The 13456-nt window shown below is 43.0% G+C and overlaps 1 protein-coding gene across 3 annotated transcripts in view; it reads left to right on the top strand.

Moving 5' to 3' along the window:
- Nucleotides 1–13456, top strand: part of tox (thymocyte selection-associated high mobility group box) — a 278982-nt gene that overhangs the window by 35308 nt on the left and 230218 nt on the right. The window lies entirely within an intron of this gene.

Below are 13456 nucleotides of genomic sequence, written 5' to 3' on the forward strand. Positions count from 1 at the left end.
AGCTTCCTGCCTTTGGTGAAGCCTAGAATGTAAGAAAAGATTTAAAAAAAGAATGTTTAAAAAAAGAAAGGAGGGAAAGAGATTATTGGAGAGGGAGGTAGAACTGAATGAGAAAGGTAATTGAAGACAAAGAAAGCCAGAGAAAAAGAGGGAGCCCGAAGTAATGCAGGAAGCAAAGAGAAGAAACTTAAGTTAATTGTACAATGACTCCAGAAAAGTACAAAATTGATTGGGAATTTGATGTGGTATTTGATCAATTCATGACTCGTATTGACTCAAGAGTACTTTGATCACATGAAGGTTCCTAGCCCATTGTTCAACATGGATTCATTGCCCTGTTCCAAAAGATTAAACACCCTGATGTGGAATTTTCTGTACATTTCTGCCCAAAGACACGTGTAATCAATGTGTGCAGTAAAATTCTTCTAGCAAGGCAGAGGAAACATGATAATTATGCTACATCCAAATTTCCTCACTTGTTTACACCCATCTGTCAACTGTGGTACCAAATTCCAGCAAGAAATCATGCCACCAGGAGGGGACAAGGATAAAGAACCAAATATGTGGAAAAGAATAGGCAAAGAAAGCTTGTACTAAAATTTGGTGCACAGTTGAGTATAAATCACATTGGAGTTTTGAAGATCATAAAATAAGGCCAAATTTATACATCAGGTTTTATGTAAATTTATGTATGTTATATATATATATTGAGCTAAATGTATAAACACAGCCATAAGGACACAGTACAGGGAAAAGTAGACATATGATCTGCACTAGGATAACTGCCTAAGCTATTAAGCGAACTATATGTAATGTAGTAGAATTAGTGATCAAGATTTCAAATGCAATTTCATAAATTTGCACATTAAAATTAAGTACTGAGAGAATTATACTAGTTCTGCTTTGGAAAGATTGAAATAGAAAATAATAGCTGTTAACATCAGGATAACAAACATGTAATGCCCATATGTTCTACATAAGAATCAATGCTCACTAATTCAGAAATCACAATTCAGATTGAGGTAACATAAAATATGTCAGCTGCCAGAATAACTCAATGTGCAATTTCGTCCAGGAGTTGCACTAAGTATGGTACTGGGCGTGAAAAAGGCATTTTACCCGCTGGCCGCAATGGCGGGTTTTCACGCCGTAGCACCCCCCTTCCTGCCTCATTAATTATGCAGTCATGGGAAACATGTGTGTTCGCTGGCAAGTGGCCTCTGATTTGTCCTCCGTGGCATTTTCTCACCACTTCCTCACTCCAGGTGCCATATTTAAACTGCAGGCGCGTGCCAGTTCTCAATGCTTGCAGCCTAGGACTGCTCCAGTGAAGACGTGGCCCCAAAAGCCAAGAAGAGTGCAGAATCCCAATTCAATGACCCATCCCTGGGACGCCTTTAGGATGTCATGGAGAACAACCACAATGTCCTCTACCTCTGCTTTGGCCGCAGCAGGCCCATCAGTTTCACTGCTCTGGCTTGGGAGGCGGTGACAGTGGTGGTCAGTGCCAGTGCTGCACACCAAGTGTAGGCCATCCAGTGCAAAAAATGGATGAATGATCTCATTGTGCTGCCAGGGTAAGGCAACCATCTCATCGATCTCAACTCACCTTCTCACTAGGCCATCTCACATTCACTAGCATCTTACTCACTGCCAGCTCAAGGGACATCAGCATTCACTCTCTCACATACTCCCTCACATCTCCATCTGGCCTCATCTCCTCTGGAGACCGCCTTCTCAGTCCTCACCATTTTGAGACCACTTGCACAGATCAACATGTGTCACCGCATACACGTTGCATACCCCCCTTCTCCAGTACAGCCCTTGCTCTGCAGCCTCTTCCCACTTCTCCCCCTTCCCAAGCAAGCCCTATCCCTGCAGCCATTGAAAAGTCTCCTCCGCCTTACAGCTAGTCTGGTAGGTAGACACCTGCCTGTGAGGCCCCCTAAAAGTTATGTGGCGCTGCCTGAGAAATCTGGAGCCAATGATCACGAGTGCTGTCCGAAGCAAGGTAGGCAGCCAAACCTCTAATTCCCAACTGAAATGCAGCTCGGCAGGCGCACATTGCTTATGTACAGTTGTGAAACACATCGGCGTGATCCAGGGTGATCCAGTGTTATGGAATGATTGGGGCACAAGAAGCAACTGGGTGGCCCCTTCATTGGCCATGGAGCACCCATCAGTGAGAACCCTCCCCCTCCGGAAGCCTTTGGAGGCCTCCAGGTAATCCCACTGGTCTCCTCACAATGCAGCAAGCCCTCCCGATGAGGTCAAATTGCCCGTGGAGGTGAAAAGTGGTCCTTAAATGTCCATTAAAGTGTCTAAGTTGGCTGCCCAGAGAACGACCGTGCCACCAATTTTTCTGCTCCTGGCAGTACAGTATGACAGCAGGAAGAGGCTGGGCTCCTGATGTCTCCGTGTGGCATTTTGCCAGCCTTCCCACCTCCCAGCTTGTCACCAATGGGCTGGGAAAATTCAGCCCCAGGGCTTAAGCACAAAAATCAGGGTTGACACTTCAGTGTGGCACTGAGGGAGTGCTAGTTTCTCAGAGGTGCAAGCCGGCAAGCAGGCAGGCTTTAAAAATGGTGGCAGGGGCCTGGATCCAGGTTCCCCGCCCCCATTCCTGCCACAGGCAATTCCTATCAGCATTGGAAATGGAATGGGGGGGTCTGGGGTGGCAGGGGTCGGGGTGGGGGGTGGTGGGGGGGCATGCAACGCGAGAGCCCACACGTTGTTTTCTCAATGTTGCTGGCACCATTGCAGAAGTGGGCATTTCAGTTAAGCCAAATTTAAACCGAGGTACCATTTGCCTGCCCAGGTGAATATAAAAGATCCCATGGCGCTACTTCAAAGAAGAGAAGGGGAGTTATCCCTGGCCAATATTTATCCCCCAGTGAACAAAAGCAGATTATCTGGTCATTATCACATTACTGCTTCTGGGATTTTGGTGCGTGTAAATTGGCTGCCATGTTTCACTACATTACATCAGTAACCACATTTCAAAAGTACTCTATTGGCTGTAAAGTGCTTTAAGATGTCTGGTGGTCATGAAAAGTGCTATTTAAATGCAAGTCTTTTTACTGAGGTTTTGCACAAAATGAGAGGCTTTCTGTTTTCTACTTTAATTTTAAAGTAGGGTCCTGGTTTATTTTTATGAAATATTTGTCTTCCATTCCCCAGGTCACAAATTTGAATTGCTTTCACAAAATTTTCCTCCATTATCAAAAAATCTCAAGGAAGATGCTAGGGCCAGATGTTGCAGTCACAATGCAAAGTTGAAATGCATCAGGCAGGCTTGGAAGATGGTGGCAGGGCCTGGATCCAGGGTTTCCCACCTCCATTTCCTGCACTGGCAATTTCTATCAGTGCGGGAAGGGGGGCGGTGGTGTGGGGGGGGGGGGGGGGGGGGGGGGGGGGGGCGAGGTGGGAATCCACGTGGGATTGTCACAACGTTGTAGAAGTGGGCATTTTGGAACTTTCGCAATTTTGATGGAAGCAAAAGAGTTTTGGTAGGCAATGAAAATCATTCCAGCAGAGAGGTGTCCTTAACCATGGGCGAACCATAGCTTAGTGGCAGGAACCATATGAAAGGTCAGGGAAAAAGGTGTTGCCTATTTCGTGGGTCATTATGAAATGCTGTAGACTAAGATGCATTTGTTTTTTAAGGTGAGTGATGATGGTGCTGTTATTGAAAAATGTAAGTGACCTTTAAATAATGTGGTTGCCAGGTTGACACCTCTAACAACCAGCAAACTGTCGAGTGAAAGAACAGCATTATGAAAGTGGAAAGGTCTTCAGATATATTAGAGCAGATTATCCACTGGCTAATGTGAATTTCTACATTGTGCTATACTGAAAGGCCCAGTTTGAGATCCAAAGGTGATTGTGTTAAATATCCCCATTTCTTTCACTTTTTCCAAGAAGTTCAGCTTAGCCATCTTTTTGGCTGTTTCAAAACTTTGACAGATGTCTTAGCCTTGACTGTCTTCAAAGGCTCTAATGGATTTTGCGCAGCAGGGTTTATTTATACAGCTGCTTAGGGAAATGTCAGTTTGATGGCTTGACTTCTTTCCTAATGATTAATGGTTTCTGCTCAGCAAGGTTTATTTACACAGCTGTCCTGGAGAATGTGAACTTGTTTATTTTGACAGATTTATGAGCTTCTGAAGAAGATAAAAGTTTTTAAGTGGTTATCAAGTAATGTTTGTTTATTTTAACAGGTTTATGAGCTTCTGAAGAGTATAATAATTTTTTATGATCATTAAAATTATGTTTGTTTATTTTTACAGATTTACGAACTTTTCAAAGACTTTCAAATGTTATGAAAATGTTTATGGGATCTGTTTGTAGTAGGTTGAGTATGTTGTGAGGGGATTGGGGTGGGTGTAAAGAGGTGAGTGGAGGGTAAGGGGGTTAGGAGTTGAGGAGATAGAAGGTTGTTAGTTAGGGGGGACTTCATACTGCTCTGCAGAACTGAGCTAATGCCTCTGCAAACAGGGACAGGTCTTTTAGCCTAGCCACCTCAGCATCCACCCTCCTCCATCTCCACCAGCTTCAGGCTTGACTCCAAGCCATTCCTGGCCCACCAGATGAAATACCTGCCAAATTGCACTGCTGGGTAAGCAACAGGAATACCACTTTGGGAAATTTCCTGAATTCCAATTCCCATCTCAAACATGAAACTCTGGCCCTTTGTTTCAGGTTTTTGGTCTGATCTATTGATTCAAATGCACTAGGCTTCAGTAGAATTACTTCTTTCTCTACAAATTTGTAACGCGTGCAAGTAAGTGTTGGAGAAACTGGAGTTCACTTCAAAAAATGAGCTAAATAAGCTACTTTGCATTTTGACAACAGACCTTGGATGTGAAGCTTCCCAGGATCTGTGAAAACCATACTGTGCTCTGGGAGCTCTGCATTATTACACAGTAATGTGTTTCCTTGGGTTTGGGTTGTTCTCTGGTTGATCTGAAATCACAATTCTTATTATTTTCCACGGAGAAGCATGGGTAAATTCCCTTTTGGTAGCATAAGTGGAGCAGTGTAGCAGCAAGGGAGAGGTAAGTCAAGCACCTCCATGCTGGTGAGAAAATAAACATTGTCCTGGGGCTAATATTCTTTTCTGAAAAAAAGGCTGTGTGTTTAAATAGTCTCCTTTGACATTCCTTCTCTTAAAGTCCCAACTACAAGAATTTGTCTGCTTATGATGTCACAGACAGTGTGCTGATGAGAAAGGGAATGAACTGTACATACCTCATGATGGCTGATAAACATTTGTTTTGATATTCCTATCAGTCATAGCAAATCAAGATGCAGTTTATTATAGCTTTCCATTCATTGTTAAAAAAAGATAAAGACCCCTTTTCCAATTCAGAGGAATGATACAAAAATCTTTTCTACCTGTTTTGAATGACAGCATTCTTGTTCTGCAACGACAGTGTAGTTTTTCATTATTAAACTAATCTGTGGATTACAACAAGGTGTTCCTGTTTAGATAATCTTAGAAATTGAATTAAATAATACTCTATATACAGTGCATTCCAGTGATTTTATTTATCCTTCCAAGTTCATGAAATATTTGCTGGGAGAAACTTTTGTCAATTAGACATAGAATTCAATTAGTATAGAGCACCATTTGGCCCATCATGGCTGTGCTGGTGCTGGCTTTTCTGTTGGAACTGTTTTCTGTAATCTGAATTCTCTGGATTTTTCTGTCTCCTTTTATATTCTTCCTTTTCAAAGCTTTATTCAATTCCCCTTTAAATGTAGTGCCTATCTCAATAGCCAGCAGTGATAAAGCTTTCCATGCTCAAATAACCATCTGTATAAAAAAGAAATCTTTTTATTTCCTCTTTCATTCTTGCAATGATAATCCTGAGGTTATACCTCTTTGTTACTGATTTGTCAACCAATGGAGACAACCTTTCACCATTGATCCTCTCAAAAACCTCTATTAGATCCCACTCTTGACTTTTCTGTTCCAGAAAAAAACACCCAATTCTTTGAGCCTTTCTTTCTAACCCTAGCTATTGATTCTCAATAACTTTTACTGAATTCCAATTACCTAGTAGTTTATATTTGTTATTTTTTACCATTATGGTGCCATATTCAAGACTCAGCTTAAAAAATAGAAAAGATATATTGCTGCAGCTGGTATAGCAGAAAATACCACAATGGATTTTGAACCCCCAACCCTAATTATTGCTGCAGGTTTATGGCTTTAATCCAAACTGTGTCAGAACTGTCATATGGTTGCTTCAACATCCAACATAAATACAAAAGCTTCAATTTCTCTTCAGCATACTAAACTGTGCTATCTATAATGTGGAATTGACACAAGGAACATTGGTGAACAAAGCTGTTATTTTGATTATTTATTTATTGCTATGTGATATTTATAACCATTTTCTAATGGTCAGAAGATAGCATTATATAAAGAAACTAACAGGTAAAATTTCTTGTTCTTTAAGTGTATTATGATTCATAAAGCTTATACTATATTTGGAATCTCTTCTGACACTGCATTTTCAAGATATTAAGGAGGATTGTCAGGGTAGATAGAGAGAAACTGCTTCTGAACAAAAACAGAAAATGCTGGAAAAACTCAGCAGGTCTAACAGTATCTGTGGAGAGAAAAACAGAGTTAATGTTTTGAGTCCATATGGACTCGAAACATTAACTCTGTTTTCCTCTCCAAAGATGCTGTTAGTCCTGCTGAGTATTTCCAGCATTTTCTGTTTCAGATTTCCAGCATCCGCAGTATTTTGTTTTTATCTTAGTGAGAAACTACTTCTGTTTGTTGCGGATCTGTTGATGCCAAATTGGACAGTCCCAGAAAGCAGGCATGGAGCTTGTGATGTGTGATTAACCCATGCCCTTGCAATGTTCCTATTTTAAATTGCCTTGTTTTAAGTAATTCCACTTTAATGTTGATCGGTTAATAGGGGCCCATATTCACGTTTCACATCGGGAGTTTCGTTTTAACGTATTTTCGTACTAGTAATGACAGGATCGCGTGACCTGATCAACACCCTTCCCTCTCACTGACCTTCCCTGTTGCTGCTTCTCCAGCTTGGGGCTTACCTCTGCAACTCGAAGCTGTTCTTCCTGCCTCTTGTTGCTCATCTCATGAGGCTTCTAGAGAGGGAATAGGTGAGTAGGAGAATCGGTGAAAGGGGAGGGTCGGCAAGAATGATCAGCGGTGACCAGAAGGGTCGGGAGGCAGGAGAAGCTGCGAGCTGGAAAGTTGGGAAGCAGGAGGTTCAGGAAGCAGGAGAAGTAGCAAGCCGGAGGGTCAGGGAGAGGGAGAGGCAGCAAAGTCATGAGAGGCAGTAAGCTGGAGAGTCGGTGAGTGGGAGAAGCGGTGTTCCAGAAGTAAGTAGAAAGAATCAGTGTTTTCTTTTATATTTTAATATTGATTTTATTTTGAAATCTATTTCGTTTATGAATATAGAAATGTAACAATGTAAAGTATTTCAACTTGCAGGGTATAATGTTTTTTCCTGTTGAGAAAGGTTTGACAGAACCTAACTACAGCTTTTAGATTGGTTATAATGGGAATATCTGAACTGCTTAATGTTGTTGCATTTATTTGCACTTTTCAGGAAAGCAGCCACAACGTTAAGTGAGGACATAGTGTAGTTGCTAGCACTATCTGAAGCTAGCCTGCATTGCTAGGCACCATCTCTTAATGGGGAGGTCGCTGGGAGTCCTGTGTGAGCTGAATCTTGTCTGGGAATGGCAGAAGAATGGCTGAATGTGGGGGAGAGACCAGTCCCACATTTTATGATACTGCAATGAAGTTCTTAATGAAGGAGATGGAAGGGAGAAGAGATGTCCTCTATCTGCCTTTCTTAAATGGTGGAGTTACATGCATAATTTTCCAATCTAAATTAACACTTCACAAAGCGAGGAAAGTTGGAAGGTTATAGTTAGAGCATCCGCAATGTTCTTACCTACTTCCCTTAAAATTCTGGAATGGAAACCTTTTGCTTCTAGGGATTTGTTACTCTTATTTTGTTTAAGTTAACTTTGGTGAGTTATTCTTCCACTGTTCTATGTTGGTTTCATTGGGATGTTCGACATGTTGACCACTTCCTCTATTAAAAATACTGACACAAAAAAGTCAACATGTTCTCCATTCCCTTATTTTCATTGGCAATATCACCGCTATCAGTTTAAGAGATCCACATTGCTCCTAATATAATTATAAAAAGTTTGTGTTGATTTTGATATCCTTTGCAAGTTTCTTTTCATACTCCCTTTTTTTCACTTCTGTTTAGTTCCCCTTTGCTGTTCTTTGTATCTTTCCCTATTCACCAAGACATCTCCTAGTTTTTACACTTTTGTATGCTTTTTCTTTTAGTTTTATATTGTCTTTAGTCATCGATGTTTTTTATTGTCAAGTAGAGTTCTTGTCCCTTAAGGGCATAAATTTGTTCTGTATCATAATTGATTCTTTTTTGGACACCTTCCACTGAACTTCTGTCATTTTAGCCATGAACAAATTTTCCCAGTTTTGAGTGGATAGTTTCTGACTCATTGCATTGAGGACAACCTTATCTAAATCTAGAATATTAGAAGTGGTTTTGCATTTCTCCTTTTCAAATGTTAGATATTTTCAATCTACTCATTTATTTCATGGTATTCCTTCTCCAAATTCTCTCTGCATTCTGGATGATAGCTACAGTGGCCAAGTCACAGGCAGTTTGAAATGTTAATTGAACATCAGTAAACTTGGGCAGAATTGTTATGATGACCTTCATATTCCTTTAGCATAAAGGAGTTTGGACATTGATGTATGTTTATACTTTGGGTGTAATCATTTAAATTTATTTGTAAGTACAGTCTGATTCCTTGTTCACAGTTTGAAAGCTACACTCGTTCTCAATATTTCTTTCATTTTTTTTCCTGATTTCAGTGATACTGTATGAAAGATCACATGATTAGTTTTATTGGAGACATTTAAAATATAAATTTCTGTCCTTTGTTCATCTGGGAAATGGCTGCACTCTTTTGAGAGTGAATTATAATGGACAATTTTCCAGTCACCTTGTCTCCCCCTTCTCTCTTCCTGTTAATGAGGGGCTCATTTTAGAATCTTGTCTATAAGGGTTGAGGAAATTTGATCTGAGATCCTTCTTGGTCATTACCATGCCTGTGACACCAGGAAACTTCTTTGGCTGGTCATTTGGAGACCCACCCACCCCTGGAGATGACTTCCTTCTGTGGGACTATATTGCAACATTCTTTGAGAAGGGGAATCATATCCTCAACTGCAATTTTCATATTCTCTCCCACTGATCGAGGTCATGTTTACAATCCTAATACAGGATTATTGATGAACCCTGTCAATTGAACCTTCTCAATGAAAGCAAAATGCTGCCGTTGCTGGAAATTTGAAATAAAATCAACACATATTGCAAATACTAAATGGGTCAGGCAGCACCTGTGAAGGGAGAGGCAAAGTTAACATTTCAGGTTGATGATCCTTTGGATCTGAAATGTAACTTTGTTTCTCTATCCATAGATGCTGTCTGACCTGTTAAGTATTTTCAGGATTTTCTAGTGAATCTTATTAACTGCTGGTTTCAAAGTTGGTTACTATTAACCCAACTGGAGGAAATAGATTATCTCCAGCTAGATGACACCAGCTCATTACAGCAGTAAACAGGGGAGGACACCTGCTGTTCACACACGTAACCAGGACACTGCTGATCAGCAAATGCTAGAAGCACTAGAACTGGACAATATGATAGTGACTCATCCTAGTCATTTTGAGACCTTTGGAACCTTGTTGTATTGGTCACTTTGTATGTGAGAGCTCCATGATGGACAGTGGGGAATCACACCTAAGATTCCATCTTGGTGTGAAATCATGCTTGGATTTATTAGGGGCCATTGGATAACAATCAGTGTAGGAAGCTTAACTAAAAAATTTCCTCTTAGCTCTGGGGCATTGAGGCCAATTATAATAAGTCTTACCATAGTTATTTGATCACTGAAGATAGTAAATGAGTCAAACCCAACTCAGTTCAACACAAGGTTGTGCACTTAGCAATTAAGCCATTGCAGTTCTTCTCTTAAGAACTTTGGGCTGAAAAGGCCACAGTCATTATGATGACCACCTGGTGATTTTGGAAGACATGGGCCTGAATTTTTTGGATGGCAGGGTTTCCCTTCCTGCCATCCAAAGAGTCGGCAGGGAACACCATCCCCCCTCGACCCCCAGTGCCCTGCAGCCATTTCAGGCTCAAATGAGCATAATTTGCTGCAGGTGGGACTTCTGCCCCTCACTCAGGAGAAGTCCTGCCTTAGAGAGCTGCAGCCATTCTGATTGGCTGGCAGCTCTTGAGTCCCTGCTGCGATAGGAGCTGCAATGGACTGAAGAGGAACTACAGGAAGATGCTGGAGCCTAATTCCCGGGATTGGAGGCAAGATAAGTTTAAGGATCCGAGGATGGGGAGGAGAGCACAAAGGGGCGATCGGGGTATCAGGGGAGAGGCCGTGCAGGGGTTGGGGGGTGGATAGGGAGGTCAAGCAGCCACTGGAACTTAACGGGGTGGAGTGGTGCCCGCAGTCAGCAGGAGGCTTCTGATGGAATGCCCCCAAATACTACCCTTTCCTGCCTGAGGCCTAAGCCCATACTCTCTCAGGCTTCCGCCATGCCAGGTAAATCCTCCTGCCAGCCTAAAAATTGAGGCTGGGCAGGAAACAGCCCATTGGTCACTTAAGGGACTTAATTGGAGCAAGGACGGGTGACCCTTCTGAGGCCTTGCCCAGCCCAGCTTAAACTTGCCACAAGATCGGGGCAAGTGGTGACCCGGAGGGAATCCCGTTCCTTCAATTTCATGCTCCCCATCCCACCTAAAAACCTATCAGCAGAGGACCGTGAAATTCAGACCATGGTTCCTGGAAATCTGCAGTTAAACAATGGTCCTTTGATCCCACTTCGGAGAAGAGAGCACCTGCCTGCTGTTGATACAAATTCTTCATTTGAGATCCAATGGAGCCATTGCAGCTCTTCTCTTAAGAACTTTGGGCTGAAAAGGCCACAGTCATTATGATGACCACCTGGTGATGTTGGAAGATATGGGCCTGAATTTTTTGGATGGCGGGGTTTCCCTTCCTGCCATCCAAAGAGTCGGCAGGGAACACATCCCCCCCTTCCTTGACCCCCAGTGCCCTCCTCTGTTAGTTTGGGTCTTGAAAGCCAGTGAATTCCTGTCCAGGTTGTAGCAACTGTGGGAAAGCCCTCATGAGGTTCATAAAGTCATAAGAAATAGAAGCCATTCAGTCAATCGAGCCTGCTCAGCCATTCAATAAGATCATGATTGATTTGATTGTGGCCTTAACTCCAATTTCCTGCCGGTCCCACAGAACCCTTGACTCCCTCATCAATCAAAATCCAGTAAATCCCCCTCAGAATCTTATGAGTTTCAACAAAATCAGCTCTCATTCTTCTAAATTCTAGTGAGGCCCAACCTGTTCACCTTTTCCTCATCAGACACCCCCTTCCTCTCAGGAGTCAGCCTATTGAACCTTCTCTGAACAGCTTCCAGTGTAAGTATATCCTTCCTTAAGTAAGGAGACCAAAGCTGTACACAGTACTCTTGGTATGGTCTCACCGATGCCCTGTACATTTGTAACAAGATGTCCTTACTCTTATATTCCATTCACTCTTGTAATAAAGGCCAACCTTCCTGATTACTTACGTTACCTGCATGCTAATATGCTGTGATTCATGTATGCCAGATCCTTCTGCACTATAACATTGTACAGTCTCCCTCCATTTAAATTATATTCTGTTTTTTCTATTCTTCCTGCCGAAGTAGACAACCTCACATTTTCCCCTGATATATTCCATCTGCCAAGTTTGTGCCCACTCACTTAACCTATCCCTATCTATATCCCTTTTCAGACACTTCGGGGGGAATTTTCCATGCCCGCTGGTGACGGGCATCATGGCGGTCGTGAGCAGACAATATGGTGTGAAAGCCAAAAATCAGTTTCACACTGTCGCGAAACACGTTTGCAATTGTCTGCTCCACCCACCAATGGCGGGCCACGTTTCCTGCCACCCGACATCGGGAACTTCATTGTGATACCTCTGCCTATCATTATAAGCCCAGCTCGGCAGAATTATCCCCCTCCCATGTTGGATCATCCGAGCATCACACCTACATGTTTCAAAACTGAACATAAACGACATTCGCCTGACGAACTGCACTTCGTTCGGGACATTGAGGTTTGTTTGCCCTCCTTGCTTCAGGCAGCACTTGCAGTCATCAGCATCAGGCTTCACAGACAGCACTTCATCACTTTTAGGGGGACTCACAGATAGGTCTCTACCTACCAGACCAGCAGTAAGGTGGGGCTGGCATTTCAATGGCTGCAGGGCTAGGGCTTTCTTGGAGAAGTGGGGGAAGTGGCCTCAGGCAAGGTAAGAGGCTGCAGGGTGAGGGCTGTACTAGGGAAGTGGGGTATCCCTGGGTTTGTGTGGGGACACATGTTGATCTTTGCAAGTGGACTCAAGAGGGTGAGGGCTAGGGAGACAGCCTTCAGAGGAGATGAGGCTAGATGGAGATGTGAGGGTGTGTGAGAGAATGAGTGGTGATGTCCCTTGAGCTGGCAGTGAGTGAGAGGCCAGTGAATGTGTGATGGGTTTGAGAGTTGTGAGAGTTTAGAGTGATGAGTTAGCTGCCTTACCCTAGTGGCATGAATGAGATTATTCATCGTCTTTCTGCAATGGATGGCCAACCTCTTCTGTGCAGCGTTGGCGCCGCCTCCCAAGCTGGAGTGGTGACATTGATGGGCCTCCTGCAGCCAGAGTGGGGTAGAGGACATCACGGCGGGCTTAAATGATGCATTACTGAATTGAGGGGCTGCAGTCACCTTGCCTTTCGGGGCTGTGTCTTTTGAACAGCAGCCCTGGGCTGGAAACAGAGGTGTGTGCGCAGTTGCAGTTTAAATACGGCGCCCGGCATGAGGAAGTGACGAGGTGACGGTGTGGCAGGTGAATCGGAGGCCTCCCACCAGCTAAGTGGTATTTCCCGGGAATGCATGATTAATGAGGCAGGATTGGAACAATCCGACGCGAAAACCCACCATTGCAGCCGACAGGTAAAACGTCTTTTTTCTTGCCCGCTACTGCACTTAGTGCAAATCTGGGACGATTCCACCCTTTGTCTCCTCCTCATAACTTACTTTCCTTCCTGCCCTTGTATCAACAACAAATTTTGCTACAATACTGTCAGTCCCTATATCCAAGTCATTAATGTAGATTGTAAATAGTTGAGGCCCTAACACTGATCCATGAGGCACTCCATTACTTTCAGTTTGCCAATCTGAAAATGACCCATTTATCCAAACTTTCTTCTTCCTGTTAGTTAGCCACTTTCTCTATCCATGCTAATATATCACCCCCAACAACATAAGGTCTTAATGTGGCACCTTATTG

The sequence above is a fragment of the Carcharodon carcharias genome, chromosome 6 (genome assembly GCF_017639515.1).
Source record: "Carcharodon carcharias isolate sCarCar2 chromosome 6, sCarCar2.pri, whole genome shotgun sequence".
Lineage (NCBI taxonomy): Eukaryota > Metazoa > Chordata > Chondrichthyes > Lamniformes > Lamnidae > Carcharodon > Carcharodon carcharias.